Source organism: Quercus robur, chromosome 8, assembly GCF_932294415.1.
Source record: "Quercus robur chromosome 8, dhQueRobu3.1, whole genome shotgun sequence".
In the NCBI taxonomy this organism is placed as follows: Eukaryota; Viridiplantae; Streptophyta; class Magnoliopsida; order Fagales; family Fagaceae; genus Quercus; species Quercus robur.
This window is the reverse complement of record NC_065541.1, coordinates 3,969,992-3,992,398: the sequence shown is the minus strand read 5'-3', so window position 1 is coordinate 3,992,398 and position 22,407 is coordinate 3,969,992. Positions and strand designations below refer to the sequence as shown.

Here is a 22,407-nt window from a genome sequence, read left to right as displayed (position 1 = left end):
TACATGGCCTTATTATCATCATCCCCTCATTCTCTCTCCTCTTTATGTTTTAATAAGTCTTTGTTTATCTCTTCTCTTCTTCAATTGTTATCATTTTTTTTTCCATTTAATTATTTATTTATATAAGATAAAATCTCCTAAATTCGTATATTAATTTATAAAAATTTTTAAAAAATGAATTATTTTTGAAGAGATATTATTACATTTTACCCCCCCAAAAAAGAAAAAAATCACTTTACTATCGTTTGAAATATAGCCTAATATATCTATTATCATTTGAAATATATTTGGGGAGGATTATAAATCTATAATAACAAAAATTTAAACATATATATAAATATGATTATACAAACAAGAGAATTTAAAAATATTAAAAAAATTTGAAGGGAACAAGTGAAATTTTTTTAGGAGCTGTTTTTTTTTTTTTTTTTTTTTTTGAGAATGACATTTTTTTAGGAGCTAATTGTAAATATAATTAGAACATATGGGTAAATAAATAATTTTCAAAAAGTGCCCCCTAGTCTAGAAATTTAAATAGTTATTATTGAAGTAGGTATAGAAATTTCACTACATAAAATTTAAAAAATTTATCCAATAATTATTTAACATACATTATCATCACTGGTGGCTTTCAACTTTTTATTCTCATTTTATTTTAAGGAAATTAGACTCTTACAATGAATGATCTTCTATCCGTCCACAATGTGCTCACGGATTTTGTTTTGACTTATGTGTTCACAGATTTCAACTTGTGCCACAACTTGCCCACGTGGTGATTTGTCAGTGGTAGAGAGGTGATGGTGAGTCCATTGTTTTTGTTTTATATAACCACTTTTACAACACTCTTTACATGTCATTCTTTATTTTGCAATGCACACATTAAAATAAATTTACTTTAATACTTCAGTAGATGAGAGAAGAGAGGGAGAGTGTCAAATAGAAGAAAAGAGAAAATAAAAATAACTTTGACACAATGTTATAATGGTTATGTATACTTAACCATTGTAGCAAGTACTAAGTGGTGAAAATTTATGAAAACATTTTTTATGAAAACATTTTGCATTTTAATGGATTACATTAACCAATGAGAATGCTTAGAGAGTATAAAAAAAGAATTAGGTCAATTTATTTTGTGTCCCATTGTAGTGGAGGAAAGGACAAAAAAGGCTAGAGGGAATACATTAGATCATTGTTTATATATATATATATTGCTATTCCTTTACCCCAAAACAATGGCACAATCTCCCTTCATCATCTTTATCCATAAATGCGATTACTTGAAAAGCAAAATACACCTATGGGACTCTGTTCCTAAGCCCCAACCATAAAAGGAGACTCCATTAAAAGTATTTTGAACTGTAAGAACTCGCGCTCTTTCTTTTTAAACAAGTACTTTTTTAAGTGGAGGATAATTATCATACATATATGGTCAAGTTGAAGTTGTTGCTTTGTCTACTTAAGAGGAAGAAGAACAAGTGCAATTTATAGAGAAGGTACTATTTTGTTTTAATGCCTTTTATTTTGTAGAAGTGCTAGTGCAAGTCAACATCAGCATATTTGTTTGTTGTGAAGCAACAACTTGCGAAAATTAATTGCAGTACGCATTAGACTCTTATTATTTTATTTTAAGGAAATTAGACTTTTATTATGAGTGATCTTTTATACGTCCACAATGTGCTCACTGCTCACGGATTTTATATGAATAAAGTGGCACAACTTGTGCCACAACTCGCCCACGTGACAAGTTGTGAGTGGTAGAGAGGTGATCCCACGTGACAAGTTGTGAGTGGTAGAGAGGTGATGGTGAGTCCATGTGGGGTTACCTCTCTACCACTCATAACTTTCCACGGGGGCAAGTTGTGGCACGAGTTGTGCCACTTTATGTGGCACTAGCATAGCTTATTTTATATAGGATCCAACCACAAAATTTTGACCCTTGTTTTCAACATCTGTTTTTAAGTGCTTTGGATTAATTTTTTGTACTTGTCTTTTTCTATGCTAGGATATGCTATTTATGTCAACTAGCTTGCAACCCCATACATATGCATGAATACACTTAAAGATATACAATAAAATGCATAATATAATTCATATATATATAATTTAAATACTATTGATAGTCATTTTTATATTTTGTTAACTCTTTAAAACAAATTTGTAAGGATATTATTAGTGTGTGGCCCAATAGTTTAGGGGCCCGGCTCGCTCGCTTATGGGGAGTCCACAGGCCCCAAACTAAAAGGGGCCAGGGCCCAAGTCCAAAAATAGGAAGCTCAAAGTGGCTCGAAGATACCGCCGAGGACAGCTTAGTTTTGGACAGAACCAAGGCATTGGATGGTCTTCGGACCCAAGCCTATGGGGAAACCAAGTACAAACAAGAAATCTTAAAAGTTTTGGACAGAACCAAGGCCTTGCATGGTCCTCGGACCCAAGCCTATGGGGAAACCAAGTACAAAAAAGAAATCTTAAAAGTTTTGGACAGAACCAAGGCATTGCATGGTCCTCGGACCCAAGCCTATGGGGAAACCAAGTACAAAAAAGAAATCTTAAAAGTTTTGGACAGAACCAAGGCCTTGCATGGTCCTCGGACCCAAGCCTATGGGGAAACCAAGTACAAAAAAGAAATCTTAAAAGTTTTGGAGAGAACCAAGGCCTTGCATGGTCCTCGGACCCAAGCCTATGGGGAAACCAAGTACAAAAAAGAAATCTTAAAAGTTTTGGACAGAACCAAGGCATTGCATGGTCCTCGGACCCAAGCCTATGGGGAAACCAAGTACAAACAAGAAATCTTAAAAGTTTTGGACAGAACCAAGGCCTTGCATGGTCCTTGAACCCAAGCCTATGGGGAAACCAAGTACAAAAAAGAAATCTTAAAAGTTTTGGACAGAACCAAGGCCTTGCATGGTCCTCGGGCCCAAGCCTATGGGGGAAACCAAGTACAAAAAAGAAATCTTAAAAGTTTTGGACAGAACCAAGGCCTTGCATGGTCCTCGGACCCAAGCCTATGGGGGAAACCAAGTACAAAAAAGAAATCTTAAAAGTTTTGGACAGAACCAAGGCCTTGCATGGTCCTCGGACCCAAGCCTATGGGGAAACCAAGTACAAAAAAGAAATCTTAAAAGTTTTGGACAGAACCAAGGCATTGCATGGTCCTCGGACCCAAGCCTATGGGGAAACCAAGTACAAAAAAGAAATCTTAAAAGTTTTGGACAGAACCAAGGCCTTGCATGGTCCTCGGACCCAAGCCTATGGGGAAACCAAGTACAAAAAAGAAATCTTAAAAGTTTTGGACAGAACCTAGGACTTGCATGGTCCTCGGACCCAAGCCTAAGGGGAAACCAAGTACAAACAAGACATCTTACAAGTTTTGGACAGAACCAAGGCCTTGCATGGTCCTCGGACCCAAGCCTATGGGGAAACCAAGTAAAAAAAAAGAGAAATCTTAAAAGTTTTGGACAGAACCAAGGCCTTGCATGGTCCTCGGATCCAAGCCTAAGGGGAAACCAAGTACAAACAAGATATCTTACAATTTTGGACAGAACCAAGGCCTTGCATGGTCCTCGGACCCAAGCCTATGGGGAAACTAAGTACACAAAAGCACCATCAGAGTTCCCTACTTCCCAGTCGATTGCTCGGATGGATTATTTGGAGATTATCAACCTTGGACGGTATTCATGCGCTTATCACAGAATATTCAATTGCTATCCCGGTTAGTTTCCCAAGTTTGATTTACTATGAATTATCGATATATTGCCTGATAGTATCTGGTAAATTAGAGTTAGTTGGATTATGTTTCAAGCTATTTTGCTCTAAATATTCTTGAAGAAACACACGCATAGGGCACACCCATTCACAAAATAATGCTGCCAAAAGATCAGTACTCAAAACATGTGCGTAAATTTCTATTTTTACTAGAACAAAGAAATAGTACAGCGTACAATGAAAAGCTGGAATCAGCTTATATCAAAGCTCACTACATGATTGAATACGAAGTTACAAAAAAATAAAATAAAGCCGAGGAGTAGTACAGACGATAGGTGGGCTACTGGAGTTTACTACATAGCCAAAAAGAAAGGAAGATACAAGAGAATAAAATAAAGTTGAGGAAGTAGATCAGAGGAGAGGTTGGCTACAGCTCCAAGACCTTATTCTTCCCCAATGCTTTCATATGCCCACAACTCAAACAGCAAAAGAGACCCAACTTGAACCTGACACCGTTGAAGGAAAGGTGCAGGGAATGGGAAGTTGAGGGGCTTTCTCTAAATATACGCCTGCCGCAAAGCAGAGGCGCTGATGGAGGAAAATCTTTCTTCTGCCATACCAAAATTCTGGCATGGACAGAACCTGCTTCGGATTTTGACTAAAAGAGGGAGAGATCCCCTTCCCCTTCGGTCGAAATGGAGTGCTCTCCTGAACTTATGCTTCCTGTGCCCATACCTTACTACTTTGAGTCTCATGAGGACACGGTGCTTCTGCGGCGGAGAGAGTTCTTTCTTCCCAACCCTTACCTTAAACATGTTATGCTAAGGGAGGAGAGCTCCGGATATGGAAGCTGTGATGTGGGAGAAAACTGAAGGATTTATGCGCATATATAAAGCAACTTTTTTTCCCTCCCATTTATTTGGAAAGACAAGGTGATGGCAGTCAACTCATGCGGCGTCCCAAGGAACGCTACAGACAAAACAGTTCTGGCTCAACTTCCAACATCAACTGCAACCACAAGATTAAAGAGCCTCGTAAAGGCGCACCTCGGTCATTGTTACATCAGAGAGTACCGCGTGGCCAGAGGTTGCAGAAATATCTCTTAATTCATGGGCTAAGTGGATTCGCAGCCCAGGCCCGCTTTGCGTGAGGGCCCAGGTACTGTGGCCCACGCCGAGCAATGGCCGTGGCCGAGGACAACCCCTGCTCGGCGCTTTCGGAAATGCCTTATGAAAGGGAGAATCTGAACTCAAAGAGTCTTGGACAGAACCTAGGACTTGCATGGTCCTCGGACTCAAGCCTATGGGAAAACCAAGTACGAAAAAGATATCTTATAAGTCTTGGACAGAACCTAGGACTTGCATGGTCCTCGGACTCAAGCCTAGAGGGAAACCAGGAACATAAAAAAGATATCTTATAAGTCTTGGACAGAACCTAGGACTTGCATGGCCCTCGGACTCAAGCCTATGGGAAAACCGAGCACCTAAAAGAAAAAGTATAAGTCCTAAACAAAACCCTGGCTGTGCGGAGTCCTCGGACTCAGGCCTTTTGGGAAATCAACTACTCGGATGGAGAAGTTTCTCAGCTTAAATACTGGAAAAGGTTAAGGCCAGTGTGTTAAGAAGATGGCGAAACGAACTAATGATCGCTAGCCTAAAGAAATTGCTCATTGAAAGGGTGACATGTCCTCGGATAATTACTTCTTGCACCTTATCAAGCACTTAATCCCCATCGCGATTAATTTTAAGGTAAGTCTCGTTCCTCACTGGTCGGATTGTTATGTCGAATAATAATTTTGTTAAAGTTATTATGGCGTCTTTTTATTAGCAAGTATTTTGGCCTTATTTGTCATTGGTTCAAATGCTATACTACTGTGCCGAGCAGAACTTGCAAATTTATTAGAACATATAAACAGAACATGCGAGATAGAATAACAGTAACTTTTATTAATATAAAAAATTATTACAACGTACAAGGAAGGGCTTAAGCAAGCCTATACAAAAAATGAACTGTTGAAGCAGTAATAACATCCGTAATACAGATAAGTAAACCGCCAGGTGTCCTTTAAACTCGCCTTCAAAATCTCTCTAAAATCTCTGCCTCAGTACTGTTCATATCAGAAGAAGAACTTTGTATAGAAAGGGAGAAGGGGAAGGAAGAAGAATTGGAACACATGGAAGCACTTCAGCAAGCTCTTGTCGCTGAGGAGTGCAAAGGAAAAAGAAGATGGAAGACATGAGCAGGAAGGAGGAGAAGAAGAGGGAAGCAATGAAAAGAAAGTAAAAGGAGCAAAAGAGGGAAAATGGGAGCCATATTAGGTATGCTCATGAGAGAGCGGATGGAGATGACAAGGGAGGTTTTCGACTCAGTCACACCGGAAGTGGGATGTGACGAGTCCCTGCTTCGGATTTTGGCTAAAAGAGGGGGGAGGCAAATCTTAAGTCTCCGCCATCCTTGCCCCGACCGAGCCATCTCAAGTTTTATTAGGACATGGCGTTTCTGGAAAAGGAAGGGTTTATTCATGGCTGACTGCTATGGTGGATGTATTATTGGATAGGGTATAACCAGAGGAAAGAAGTAAACTCGAGGAAGAGCCTGAAGGGTTCGAATATGAGAGAATCGCTTTTTGTCATCTCTCTTTATATAGGGGAGGAAGACGAGGGTGCCTAACACGTTCTAATCCCCAAGGAAACCTGCAGATCAATGTACATCCGTTTCGTTCCTCACGCCATCAGTAACCGTTAGATCTGGGAGGTCTCGTAAAAGGAAGACATTGAAGGCGCGCTTCGGATAACCAAACGGCATAAACGCATCACGCGTAAATTGAGGGAAACGTCCTGTAGACCGGCGCATTCCTCGGGAAGGTGAAGAGTCGCCCACGTTGGTCAAGGGCTGAATTAAATGAGCCGCAATAAAGGCTCGGTATTACCAAAACCCACCTTTCCAACCAAGACGTTGGACAGCAGGGTTTTGAGGGGCTATTGTGTGGCCCAATAGTTTAGGGGCCCGGCTCGCTCGCTTATGGGGAGTCCACAGGCCCCAAACTAAAAGAGGCCAGGGCCCAAGTCCAAAAATAGGAAGCTCAAAGTGGCCCGAAGATACCGCCGAGGACAGCTTAGTCCTCGGCAGACCCAAAGTCTCATGGATTAAAGTGGAATACAAGCTAACTTGAGAAATCAGAAAATATCTTGGGGGAAGTTGTCTTTAATACCCTTCATTGATATGACACTGCACCTAACAAAACTGGATTCCTAGGCTTTATTGACCATCTCCAACAATTTCGGGATTAGATTGATGGGACAAATATCTGTCCCGGAAAGATCGACCCTACACGTGGACGAGGGACAACGAGCGTAGGCTAGTATAAAAGAAAACGTAAGGTAACAAAGTAGGGGGATCCCATCTCACTTCCTGAGAAAAAACTTCAGGAGGGAGAATGCCCGGAGAATATATGCGCATCACCCCGAAAAACCCACCGTCGGGTAACCGGAGAAAACATTAGTGTTCCTTGGACATGATCCGAGGAGCCAAATCTCTCAAGTTACAAAGGTGTAAGGCCTGAATATCCAGATTAAAGCCTTTTCCTGTCTTGGTTCACCTGAAGTTCGACCTGTACCAACGCCTCGTGACCCAACGCTAGCCTTTCAAGCCCACTCTCTACAAATATTATTGTGGGGGATCTTTCACGCACGAGCCCGACGTCGTTGTTGGGCCGTTTGAGAGTTGTGTCCCTACAATTAGCTATAAAATGTAAATTGTCTGTGTTTTTTTTAAAATTATTGTGAAGCTTTTTTTTATGGTTTATTTATTTTAGACTCTTTAGTTTTTGTACATAATAACTCACTTGGATAAATATTTATGATGTGATCCCACATTTGATTCAAAAATTAAGAAATAAAACTCTTTAAAAATAAATAATTTAGGGCACACGGCGCAAAATTGGAGCTCTAATTTGGAATTCTAATTTGAGTTTTTCTCTGCTTTACCTATTATATTATATATATAGATATAAATGAGAGTAATACAATAATTGATGAAACTCTCTTTCAAAATTCAATCAACCAGAGTTTTATTGTTTGTTTGCATCTTGTTGTTGTGGCAAGAATAAGAATTATAACATGCTTAATAAAGAATATTATGTCATGAAATGCACACACTCTCTCTTTTACATAAGAAGGGAAAACTCTCACAAATACATAGAATTTCATGTACATTAGAAGTAAACAAATACATCATCAACCATTTGGTAGTCCGGGGAAAAAAATAGAGGAAGTTAATCAGTCCGGGTAGTTTATTCATCAAAATCAAGTGACTAGTGTTATGAATCTGAAAAACTATTAGAAGAACGATTTTGCAGCAGGTACTGTAGGTCGTTTTATGTTAAAGGTAGTTTTACATGAGTTAAAATTAATTTTAAACCAGTTCTAAATAGAGGGACACTAAACAAAATATTAGAGTGGATTTGAAATATAAATTGGAGCTCTCTCAGTGAGAGTTACATTGATATCCTCACTTCAATACCTCAAGCTTCAGGACCATGGTGTCGGGTTTGATCTCTCTCTCATACAAACACACACGTAATGCACAAATTCAACTATCTATAAGCTGAAGGGATTAATTACACTAATGGGTTTTTTTTTTTTTTTCTTCCAGAACTATAACTATCTGTTCTGCTTCTTTTGAATTACCATCAGATTGATTGCTTTCAGAAACTGTCGTAGAGCTATTGGTCTCTTCAATTTTCAAGCTTTGTGCACTCACACCGTCTCCAGTAGTCAAAACATCCACTGTTAAATTATGAGCATGAGCTGAATCAGGTACAGTCACTGTTCCATTCTGCTGGGAAGAATCAGAAGTGTCTGTACCTGTTACGGCTGTGTCATGGCATTCAGTACTTCAGTTGAGTTATTGCCTACATTGGTACTCAGCAGTGATGTGTTATTGATTGCTTCAGGGTGATATTGGCACATGCACAGAAGGGTTAGAATAATTAACGGCACAGAAGGGTTTGTCACTAGTACAAACAAAAGGCAAAATGAAGGGTGAAATTTGTGTGTTCAAATTAATCCTATTGGATAGACGTGTAAATTGCAAAGAAAAGGAATCCACAGAATCTTCAAAAGAACAAACAGAAATCACATACACACAGTATACATGTCCTAAAAAAGAAGAAGAAGAAAGACTAACAAATGTAAAAGAGAATGCGATGAGTAAGTATGCCAATCCTTATCTGTAAAGAGAGAGATTTGGAGCCTCCACAAATATATCAAAAAAAAAAAAATCCCTATTTACTATTGAAAACCCCTATACATTTGGGATGAGAATGCCCTTTTTTGTCCTTCTGTAAAGAGAGAGATATTTGGAGCAGCCAATGTCAAATTTGTTTTCAAAAAAAAAAAAAAGAAATTCTAAAAAAATGTCAACATACCAGCAAATACACCTACATCAAAAAAATCCGTGTAACCTCCAGAAGCCTCAACATCACTTCACTTCCTCTCAGAATTTATACATTTTAACTTCAGCATTATTGCTGCTTATTTCCAACAATTTCACCTCTTCGTGATTCTCTAAACTATAAGAAAACAATACCGTATCTTGACCTCTCATATAGATGATCCCTACATCTTCATCAAAAAATAAAGGCTGGCCTCTAGAAATTTCTGTTATTGCACACAATTTCTTCAAAATAGATTGGCTGTGCTGCCCCTGGAAACGCCAAAGATGCAATTCAGAATCCAACCATCTGTATAAAAGTAACCTTGACTTTGATTCTAACAAATGCATTTCCTCAGGTATTCTGAAAAGCGTCAACACATCATTATCAACATCATACTCCATTAGAAGAGAACTCCAAAAGGAGTAAAATTTCTGTTGCCAAAAAACCCCATCCTTGTTGCAGTCATCCCGCTTAAATTCTTTTTCTTTCATCAAATAAGAATTTCTTATATAAACTACCCTCTCTTCCCACTCATGGCATCCTGAGTTGAATAGCACGAATCTGGTAGTTGAATCGACTACGTTTGTGTGCTTGAACAATTGGAACAATAGCAGAAACTGTTTGTGTCCTGTTACTGCAAATTTTGGATGAGGACCAGCTTTGGGATGAAATGGGACCTTCCATTGAAATCCTTCCAGAGGATCAGTAACCTGAAACTCCTTCTTTCGGTCATAAAAATTCTCCCTGAACAGAATACATCCCCCGGAGCAGCCAACGAAGGACAAACGTGTAGTATCAGATAATACCTTGACAGACTCTGTACCCTCCTTTTCAACCTTCCAAATGGTAAATCTTTGTTTAATGCTACCAGCATATGCCGCCACCACAAAGCCCAAATCTGTTGTCACCGGTGAGTCTTTACGAATTTTCTCAACAATTAATCCCCACCCCTTTGAAGCAGCAGAAAATTTCAATCGACTAGCTAGCCCACAGTTGCGAACGATGTCTTCAAGAATAGGGTCAGGTACATATTTTGCTTTACTCATTTTAGAATCTGTTCAAACAGCAAAAAAGACAAATTTATAAATAAAAAAAACTGTCTAAAATATACAAAACTATTAATTATGGTTAATCAATATAAATCCAACTACAAATCAATGAAATTTAAGTCATTTAATCAAAGGATAATGCTTGTATAGCAACTTTGCCCAACAAAAAAGGTAGGCAGATAAATTCCCTTTTTTTTTTTTTTTTTTCCTGAACAGAAAGTTAAAATATAGCATGTCACAGAGAAAACTAAAAAACCAAAAGATGATATCATTTTTTTGCCTCTCCATACAAAAGTTTGCAAAGAAGCAACGGCCTCATGGCAGCTTCTGCTGCTTCAGCCTCCTTAGCCTTAGCTTCAGCCTTCTACCTTTCCTTTTCGTCTAGAAGCTTCCCCAAATCCTCTTCCCTTCCTTCTTTCCTCAACTCCCCTTTTACAAACTCCTGCAACTCCTCAGTTAATTCAACCCCATCATCATCCAACATCGTATCAACCACATTAAGCACCTCATCCAACTTCCCAACCTCACTCAACGCCTTCATTATAAACTCATAACTCGCAACATCCATCTTGAGCTTCTTCACCATCAGATCAAAAAACGACTTGGCATCATCCACCTTCCCTACTCTAACCAACCCATCAACCAACTTATTATAAACCCCCAAGTTTGGCCTCAGCCCTGACTCAACCATTTTTCTATGATACCCGGCTGCATCATCCGCCCTATCTGCCTTAAAACAAGCATCCATCAATAACACAAACGTAAACTCATCCAGGTTCACCCCCTTCTCACTCATCTCCCCATATACCTCCTCGGCATCACCCAACATCCCATTATCACACAACTGCTCGATCAAATTATTGAACGACAAAGTATCCGGACTACACCTATACTGTCCCATCTACCTAAAAACCTCAATTGCATCCTTAAACCTCCCCTGCATGCAATACCCATCCACCATCACATTAAAACTCCCCAAATTCACCGTCAAACACCACGGGGGCCTATTCTCCTCAATCAGCTTATCAAACAACCTCAACCCCAACTTGAACTTCCCATTTTTATTCAAAGCATCCAACAACGAATTAAACTCGACTGCACTCATCTTCACCTTTGAACCCTTCCCAACAGCCTCCTCATAAAACTGCATAGCCTCCTTCTCCATCCCTTTCATGAAATACCCTTTGACCAAAGCCCCATACACAACCCCATTCTCCACAAACCCACCAAGCTTCTCCTTCAACTCATCAAAAAGCCCAAAAACACCATCCAAATCCCCACTCCTCACGCACCCATTCATCAAATAGCTAGTAAGTTTGGCCAATTCAGAAAATCTCTTCAAATACTTCCCACCCAAATAAAGAAATCATACATTCTCCAATTAAAAACCCTAATTTCAAGGACTTGAAATGAAACAACCACATTACCAATGAACCCAAAACATATATTGTAACTCAAAGAAACAAACAGAACCACCCAAGTTCTGAAACAGCTTTCAAGATTCACACTTTGCAATTATATAGGCCAAAAAAATTCTACCTAATCTAACAAGCAACAATGTATATGCATATTAATAAGCAATTCCAAATGTTAAAGCCGAAAAAAAAAACCCTGTCAGGAATAGGTGTGCCTTGTTTAATTTCAAGGACTTGAAATGAAACAACCACATTACCCATGAACCCAAAACAAACAGAACCACCCAAGTTCTGAAACAGCTTTCAAGATTCACACTTTACAATTATATAGGCCAAAAATTTCTACCTAATCAAACAAGCAACAATGTATATGCATATTTATAAGCAATTCCAGAAGTTAAAGCCGAAAAAACAAACCTGTTTTCTGGGGAAAATCTTTGAACCCGTTTTCTTGAATTGAATCGGTCTGTTTTTGTGGTGAGGAAAGCCAGATCAGGTCTGTTGTGGACTGGGAAGTGTCGAATAAGGAGAGAGCAAGGCAGCAGTTGGGAAAATTTTCTGCTTTTGAAGATGGGTTGAAGATCAAAATGGGTTGTGTTATTTGAGAAAAAATTGAGAGAATTTTTTCAGAGAGAAAAGGGAAGAAAGGAAGGTGAGAGAGAATGAAAAATTGAAAACACTAGACCAAAATGATTAGACTTACTAGCCGTTATGCCATATAAACCCAAAATGATTTAAAAAAATAAATACTAAAAAACATAATGATTTTCAAATATTTTTTTGATGAATAAAAAATCAGTTTTTTTTTTTTTTTTTTTCACCCCCTTGTTCTTTTTGCTTTCAAAATACCAATGGACGGAAGAACCATTTAAAATTTCTTTTGGAATGTAATGAATTCATTAAAGAATATTTGTTCTTATGTTTTTAAAAAATTAAAAGGGTTGTTTTATTTGCTTGTGTGGTTTTCCTCTCAATGATATTATCATTTACCCAAAAGAAAAAAGAAAAAAAAAATTGGGTCTCAATATCTCATATTTTGTATTGGTATTTTAAATTTTAATAATACATTTTCCTTCTTTTTAAATTGAATAAATATTTCAAATTTACAATATTCAATCTAAATCATGAAATTAACTCATTTCAAATAAAGAATATTCACGATGAACAAACTCACTTAATGCTAAATTTAAGCTTTGATTTATTTATAAGTTGTAAATAACATACGTACGTTCAATTAAAAATTTCACATGGCAAGTAATTCTTGTAAGTGAAATTGTTATTGCGTAGAACACTAGAACTCATGTGCATGTTAGCTAGTGATTAGGACCAAAAAAAAAACACAAAGCAAAATTTGAATTTAAAATAAAGTTGAGCCAAAGAAAATTGCTTTATATTTTTGTCTCAATATCTCATATTTTGTATTGGTATTTTAAATTTTTATACTATTTTTTCTTTTTACATTTTCCTCTGTTTTAAGGTGTACGAGAATAACTAATAGCAAAGCCATTTTCGTGGGTTTCAGTTAGTTCATTTGGTAAAGTTTTTTATGATGAATAAGAGATTTGGGGTTCAATCTCTGCATGCACGAAAAATCGATTAGCATCTTGATTTGATGATAATGATAAAAAGCTATCATTAAGAGCGGACGCCTTGGGTTGAAATTATCTCAAAAAAAATTAGAAACATAAAATCATTTAATTATAATGCTATAGTTACAAACATTATGCTGAGGAAACTTTAAAAAGTTTCAGTCTAGTAAAACCATTGATATCTAGAAATAACTAATGAAAATAATGAATTATTATATTATTTGTATATTGTCTTCTAAATTTAGTTTTTTGTCACTTGTTTTTGTACTTCTTTTAAAGATTTTAATTAAAAATATTTAGTGAAGTAATTGACTTTTCTTTTTTCATTTTTTATTCCTCAGAGCATTCACAACGAAAGAGTTAAAAAATTTAGCTTTTAGTACCTTATTGTACAATACACCCAAAATCAAAGATTCTATTTTAGAATACAATAAATTAAAATAATATAGAAAATACAATAAAATAATCTCTTCACTGCACTAACAATAAAAAATTAGGGACCATTAACAAGTCCATGAACTCACGAATTTGAACTCCCTTCACCAACCTGAGGACATAAGTTAAAGGCCAAATTTATGTAGCATATGCACAACCCTAAAAGACATGACCCGTAGACTCACACCCACTCCCACATGGCTCACATATGGCACTCTCAACAATACCCCGACGTTGGAGGTTAGCTAGTGTAGGGAGAGAATTCTTGTAGGCTCTCCAAGAAAAATGTTCCACCTTGCTAGGAATATTTAATCCCCGAAGTCTTTTCCAAAACTTCTTAGTATCACTATCATTAGAGCAGCTACCACTGTCACTTTGATCCCGAAACTTTATAGCGATCTTGTAAGCACTTCTAATCGAGAACTTCCCAATTGGAGCTGTTGTCAATATCAGAGCATCATTCGGAATATTTAATAGGGAGAGAATTCTTGTAGGCTCTCCAAGAAAAATGTTCCACCTTGCTAGGAATATTTAATCCCCGAAGTCTTTTCCAAAACTTCTTAGTATCACTATCATTAGAGCAGCTACCACTGTCACTTTGATCCCGAAACTTTATAGCGATCTTGTAAGCACTTCTAATTGAGAACTTCCCAATTGGAGTTGTTGTCAATATCAGAGCATCATTCGGAAGAGCAGTACTGATTGGTAGTCCCAAAATAACGTTTGCTTTATGAGGAAAAAAAAACTTGCCTCACCAATTTTGTCTTCCAACTCTTAGCCTCAGTGTCAATGAATTCATTTTCCAACGCTTGACGCTGCAAGATATTCAGTGCCAATGATGACGTAACTTTGAAAGTTGATGTTGTGGGGAGCTATTTATCATTCCATATCCTATTTTTCTATCCATTTCCAACTCTTCCATCATATAAATTCACAAGTCATTGGGTTTAATCCTTCAAGTGATAGATGAACGGTAATGACATTCTTTGGAGTGTTTTAAATCTATGGTTCGAATTTGACATTTTCTTTGTTCGCTATCTACTTGTCTCCTAAGAAAAAGAAAACCACTTCTCATGATGGGATCGAGTTCAAACTAATTAGCTTTCTTTAAGAAAGGGTAGGTTGTTTATAAATCAGAATAAAATAGCATCTTAGAAGCATTTTACAAAATGGTCCTTGCAAGAGAAAAAGTAAAAGCTAAAGCAACAAAAATTTTTAAAATAATCATAATAATAATAATAAAAGATGATTCCGGAGTATACTTTGTATATACTATATAGTTCAAAGTTGGCTACAAAACCACTTGGTACTGCTTGGATTCAAATACAGTTTGTCAACAAAGAAATAAACCTCCACAGACAATATTTTGGATGTCCAAGGGTATACTGGTAATTTTGGAAGTGTAGGGGGTATTTGGGTCATTTTGAGTATTTAAGGGCATTTTAGTAATTTTGGAAGTCAATAGGGTATTCAACTAGTTTTAAAGTATTTGGGTCATATTAGGTTAAATGGATGGGTTACTAATTAAATGGGTTGGGCGGGTAATGGATAATTAATTTATATATAAACGGGTCATAAATGGATAAATGGGTAATTACAAACCCAACTCGCCCATTTGCCACCCGTATTTGACATATATTTTTGTGTCACTATGTTTCTAAATAAGTAGGTTGTTGGCTTAAGGCAACGATTCTTTCGTTCTACTGCATCGCTGAGTTTGTAGGAGATTTTTCTTTTAGTGCACAATAAATTTGTAAAAGTTTTCAAGGAGAACAAGGATATTGAGGTAAATTTTGAAACAGAGGCAAGTTTTTTATTTTCCATCTAAATGTGATTTTATTTATGTGACATCTAGCATTGAATTGGTTCGTTTGTAGGTAATTGTGGCCAATGATCAAACAAGGGAGGAGAAATGGCAGAAAGTGCAGTCAGCCTAGCTATAGAGTATTTGGTCCCCTTTGATAGGCCAAAAACGTATTAACCCCTTGTGATTAATGAATTGATTAATTAGCCAAGTTTATTAATTAATCAAATTAACATGCAAAGTGCGTGGTAGCACAAAAAAAATCACCAATTAAACTAAGTGCAGCGGAAATTAAATTGACAAGATGATTTGTTTTCGAATGGGGAAAACCAACACGGCAAAAATCCCACCGGATGATTTTAAGGTCACCACTCTCGAAAATCAATTATTATCAAAACTAGCGGTTACAAGTAAAGGAATCCCAATACCTTATACCAACCTACAGTTGAACCCTTATCCCAATACCCAATTGGACTTGTTCTGTAGTGACAAGCTCTCCTTGTAATGCACGACTCCCAATACATAACTAACCAATTGCATGGATCCCAGTACGCAACTTCAATCACCAACTAGAGAAGGTTGTTGGCTACAAAGTTCTTCAGTTCATCCAGACAATGAAGATCAAGAAGATGCTTGGTTACAAAACCCTACGGTATACAAACATAGCAACTTCTTCATAAGAGAGATGAACTAGGGCAAATTCTGTCTCCAGTCACAATTTGGTTAAACAAACTTTGCTCAACACTTGTGCAACTTGACAGACATAAATCCACCTCAAAAAATCCCAGCAACTGTATTTTTACCATAATGAATCGTTTGAATTATAAGAAACCTTAAATAGGGTATATATAGAGAGGCTAGGTTAATCTTGAGTTTCTTGATGTAATGCATTTCAAGATTCGTTTTATGATCATGCCTTTTCCTTGTTGTGTTAATATGATATTGAGTTGATCATATTTAGTTTTTAGGGTTTCTTATGTTTTTCTTCAGTTTTTTTTTTTTCTTTTCCTTTAACTAATTTTTTTTAGTTAACTCAATCTAACTTGTAAAATTTAAGTTCTTGTGTTAGGACTTAGGATGCATACATGAAATCGAGAGTGTGTGTGCAAGATTTCAATCCTGCATATGCATATGGTTGAGTACAATGTTATTAAACCCGGCCCGGCTAGTCAAACTGATAACCTGATGACCCGGCACATAAAATGGTCCGGGTTTACCTTGTTGAAATAAGAAAAAAGGGTTAGATAATTTTTTTGAAAAAGGCTCTAAACTCTAGTACACAAATGTTGATTCTATGACTATGAGATTGAATAGAAATGTTACTATTTTTTTTTGCTTTAGGTAAAGAAAAGGTTTTCATAGGCCAGGTTACATGAGCTTTCTCCCACCTTACGTCCATTATCTCTCTCTGAATAGTTTATAGAGTTAAAAGGAAGGTATTAGAGAACAAATTCCTGAATTAAGGATTGATTAGGATGAGAAAATTACGATAGAGGACAATGATTGACAAAGCTTTGTTTTCATTAGATCCCTATTTTTATTTAACAACGAAATTATTGAAGAAAAGGGGAAAAGGGTTTGTCTTTTTCGTTTAGAATAACAAAGCCGAACACAAATGGGGCATTATGAAGGTAAAAAAAGAAGAAGAGCAATAGGCGATCAAAAGGAAACAAACAGTGGAAACAATGATAAAAAAAAAAAAAAAAAAACTGGTGGAAACAAAGAGTATGTGGTCTATTATAAGCCTAGGACCAAATCTTTTGTACACTTCAAATAAAAATAGTGATGTTTGGATGTTTCCTTTTGTGGTATTGCTTGTATAATTCATCCAAAATGAAGCAAAGAGTGGTCTAATCTTAACCCATATATAAGTCCATTAACAGGGCACTTAGAGAATAGATGGTGGTTCCCAATTAAAAGTGGCCAAGGTGATGCTTTCATACTTCTTTTCATCACTTTATATGAATCTAGCTACAAATTTTCATTCAATTATATGCGCTAATTGATTATTAGAGGTTGAGGGAATCTTGGGAAAAAGGTTTTTTTTCCAACAAAGTGTACCTTTTCACCAATATTACACTGAAGCTAACAACATTTTTTTTAAAAAGATTATTATTAATGGATCTATTCATAATAGAGCGACTAAATTTTAACTGTTTGTCAACTTACCGTAATCTTCCCCCTTTTCCAAGCTTAGGACTGACTAGTTTGATTGTGAACAAAATATACGACGCTATGCACGAACACGTGGAATTTGACACACATAGAATTGAGGATTTATAGTTGACCCTAAGAACTTGGGACTAAAAAATATAGCTTTTAGCAACTTGAAAAACAACTTTATCTATTTTAACAACTCACTTTATAATACACCCAACATCAAAGACACTATTTTTCTAGCAACTCATTTAAAATAATATAAACAACTCAATAAGATAATAATAAACATCCACCACAAAAACCAACACAACAGCAACAACCACCTCCACCATCACCCCACTAGCCACAACCACAAATCGTAACAGAAAAAAAAAATAAAAAAATTCAGCCATCAACAACGTTTCTTTTCCACTTCTCAACCCATGACCACCAACCACCAAAAAAAAAAACAAAAAACAAAAGCCAAAACAAACCTATAATCCAACCACCACCAACCTTCCTCTTCCACTTCTCAACCACAACCAGAAACACAACACAACTTAATAGAAATCAAACAAATCGAGCCATTGATGCACAATCATCGTTACCCACGACCCAACCAACCAAATCGACCCACGAACCAATCAAACCCAACGAAGCACAATCACCCACGACCCACGAACCAATTGAACTACAAGATATTGAAGAGACCCATAGCCACACCATCAAGCACGGCCAACCCAAACCCACGAATCCGAACTGGCGACACCTCACAAATCACGAAATAGGCAACCCAAACCCATGGATCCGATCTCCACACCAATGCCCTCGAATCCGATCTCACCTCAATGCCGATGTCCACAATCCGATTTCACATGGGTTGGAGTCGGAACCAAGAGGAGAGAGCAGAGGAGAAGTGAGAAAGGAGAAAGAAAAGAAAAGAGAGAAAAGAAAAAATATGCGTGTGGAGTGAGAAGTGAGCGTGTGGGGAATAAAAAAAATATTTTTTTTTAATACCTTCCAGCTACAATGAACTGCTAGAGATAGCAGCTCACTCTAGCAATCACTCAAAAATTTTGAGCTTTACCTTCTTTGCTGTAGTGTGTGTTTTTGGTGTTTTGATTGCTAAAATGACTAAATAGTCATTTTAGCAACCTTATTGTGAATGCTCGAAAGGACCAATCACAAAAAGGTCTTGGTGATTTGTACTTCTAAAGACCATTGATAGGTTCCTCATCTCTTTCTCTTGCTAAGTTTTCAAGTTGAGCCTCCAAACTTGTGGAGTACCTTATAGGAAAATTCTTAATTTAAATTATACTAGCAATGTAAGGTTTACATTATGGATTTGTACACATTTGTTTAGTTCGCAATGTAAATCTTACAATGCTATTACAATATAAACCTATAGATTTTGATAAAGAAACTTAAATTCAGCCCATGATATTTCCCTCATTCCACAAACTGGCCAAAATTTTGATGATGAGACTTAAATTTAAGATCTTATAGATCACAATATCATACTAGCCTCATTACATGCACAATGACTTTTTTTTAGTGTCATAATTTTTCATTCATCCCAATTAAAGATTTATAAGTTTTTCCACTAATATTATGCATTTAGAACTACAAATACAGCTAGAGTGTTATGAGGCTAACTCCAAAAAATGAACACCGAAAATTGAAATCATATGTTTGTGTGTGGATTTGTTCATTTTTTTTAAGCTAGCCTCATGACATTCCTAGTTGTATTAGTGGTTTTAAATGAGTGATGTTAGTGGGAAAACATGTAAAACTTAAATTGGTACGAATGAAAAACTATGACACTAAACCCCCCCCCCCCCCCCAAAAAAAAAACGAAAAAAAAAGAAAAAGAGTCTCATTGCACACGTGAGCATGTGTGATGAGGCTAGTATTCCATAATCGTCATCCATTTTATTTGTTGCTTGTAATTTGATTGTTAATTGTTTTATTTTGGAAAAAAATAGTAGATACATATAAAATATTTTACTTTAAAGCGAACGGAGCAAAACCAAATTAACTTTAGCTAATATACATATTTCAATTATAAATCCCAAACGAAACTCTAGCTATAAGCCGATATAACTAATATTTATATTCCATTTATTGTTAACAAAAGAATCAGTCCACATATTTCATTTGATTTTTTTTTTTTTGAGAAAAATATTTCATTTGATTCGAAACATAGTAAAAAATACTAAATACAATCCATATATATATATATATATATATATTTAATGAGTGGATAATAATCTATTTAGATATTCCATTTAGTGGGTTATAGTTAGCTCAACTAGTAAAATCTCTAATTGTTGAATAAGAGATTTGAGATTCAATTATCGTCTATACCAAAAACCTATTAATGTTTTTATCATCAGGAGCAAATGTCATAGGTTAACACTCTCTAAATATATATATATATATATATATATATATTCCATTTAAACTCTCTCAAATCAGAATTCAAGCAAAGCTGTACAAAAGGGAGAGTGAAGACTTCGTAATGGGAAATTAAAAAAAAAAAAAAAAAAAAACACAATACCAAAACACATTTAAAAAAAATCATCAACCTGATTGTCCCTTGAATTTTAGAGTCATTTGGATTGTTTACAATATTTGAATGGAATCATCTCTATCTCCAATTGTATTGTATCATTACTCTCACTCAAATTGTTGGATGAATTAATGAAATACCTTATTCATGCTCTGTACCACCAAAACCCATTAAATTAAATAGGTTTAGACTTTAATTGAGATTAAGCAAGGTAATATCCAGATAGAATATGAGTATTTGGGCTTCAAGGAAGGTAAGCTTTAATTTTTTCTCTCTCTTTGTTTAACGTTTTAATTAGATAATATTAATATATTATTAGAATTTACATTTTTAATTTAATGGGGTCTTCAGTCCTCGGTTTGTCTTATTGCACTAATTCTCTTTATTTTGGTAGAATTTTATAAAGAATGCAAAAAAGATAAAGAGGCAAAGTTGCAAAATAAATTCAAAAGCAACAAATCGCTACCCACATTCTCCAATATATGCATGTCCAACAACAATGTCAATTTAAGCAAATAAGAAAGCAGAGAAGATATAGCAGGTACTTTTTTCTTTTCATTATGAATAAATATAAAATTGTATTGTCCCATAGTATCTAAAATTAACTTGCTTTATTCATTTTAAACTGAAAAGTGACTACAATCTAGAAGAGAAGATCTCAACAATGTTAGAAATAAAACTGGCATAAGAAGTGTTTCTACTTTTTATTTTTATTTTTTACTAACATTTATGTTTCTAATTATTTTGCAATAAATACAACATATATTGTTTTATAGAAGGTTTTTTTTTTTTTTTTTTTTTTTTTTTTCCTTCTTTTGAGAAAAAGTTACATAATCATGTTTATGCAGATAATATACCAAACAATTCAGCTATAATTTCCTATAATTTCCAGCAACCAACAAAAACAAAGGCTTCATCTTAGTAATAAACATATTTTTACATTAAATCATATTTTTTGTTAATTATTTAGACATCGGATGTCAATCTAAAACTCAACATTAATTATAATTCAGGAAAATATTATGAACCATGCAACTTTGGGCTTTGGCCAACCATCATGCAAATGCCTATATTGTGGTGCATTATTGTGGTATGAAGAATGTGTATGAAAAGCAATGCATTATAGAAATCCACATATTCAATAAGATAATGTGTTATTTGAGCTAACATCTCCAGAATCTCAACTGATGAAGGTTTTTTAATTTTTTCCGATTGAGTTGCCATAACCTCACCTAATGAGTTCTGAACCACAACCCCAATCCCAGCTTCGTCTTGCCCTTCAAACATCGTCTTGCTCTTCAACCCCAAGTAAATGACCAAAAGGGGATTTAAGTCTTAATTTTCGACCAGCTAATACAATTGATTTACAAAGCAGTAATAAATATTAAAATTAAAATTTAGAGATTAATTAGAAAGTTGCAAAAAAATAAGTCATGAATGTATTGTTAAAAAAATTCTTGCATGCGCATACAAGGTTTTATGAGCCCTCCCTGCAAAATTTGTGATTGAAGTTCAAAGAAATTCAAGTAGATTTTTATTTTATTTTGGTTCTACGGCATTGCCCAGACACCACAAGAAGTGCTAGAACCACTAGGTTATCCCTCTAAACCCTCGTGGTTGATCTTTAAATATATCCAATTTACACACCTGTCTATTACATGGCTTCATAATTAGGAAATGGCATCGATAGTAACATGTTAAATTGTTAATATTCCTATATTACTACTACAATTTTCTTGGTCTCTTTACACAATATGCCATGGATTCCTTTTAATCAAACCAACCATTTCTTGGCTTCTTGCAATTCCATGAATACCTTTATAGCCTCCTCAGGCTCGTTCTATCAAATCCACCATGCAGAACCTTTTTTCCTCCCCAATATTGACTCTCAAATAAAGCAATTGCCTTTCAAGCCAAAGGAGCAATTATTTCCACAGCTCTTCGATGACTTGGAATCTGCAAAAGGATTGGGTCTTGCATTTTACACTTTCGTACCATTTGCTGATGATAATCACAGTTGATTGCACGGCTATACTAGGCAATGTATATACTATCAAAATAAAACCACATCCTAGCTAAATTAGTCCAATTTTTTTCATCCAAGTTTGTATGAATTCTCCTATGTTTGAACTGCGAAGTGCCAATGTACCTAACGTAACACTCAAATCTCTGTGTTTCCAAAAGATCACTCAGAACATATCAATGGAAAAGGTTGTCTTTTTATTTCAATGCTATAATATGAGAAACCCCTTGCAGTTTTTTGAG

The 22,407-nt window shown here is 35.8% G+C and overlaps 1 pseudogene; it reads right to left on the bottom strand.

Annotated features, from left to right (window-relative positions):
- Nucleotides 1-10,456: 10,456 nt before the first annotated feature.
- LOC126695708 (pentatricopeptide repeat-containing protein At3g49240, mitochondrial-like) lies at nucleotides 10,457-21,429 on the bottom strand (annotated as a pseudogene).
- Between the last annotated feature and the right edge of the window lie 978 nt (nucleotides 21,430-22,407).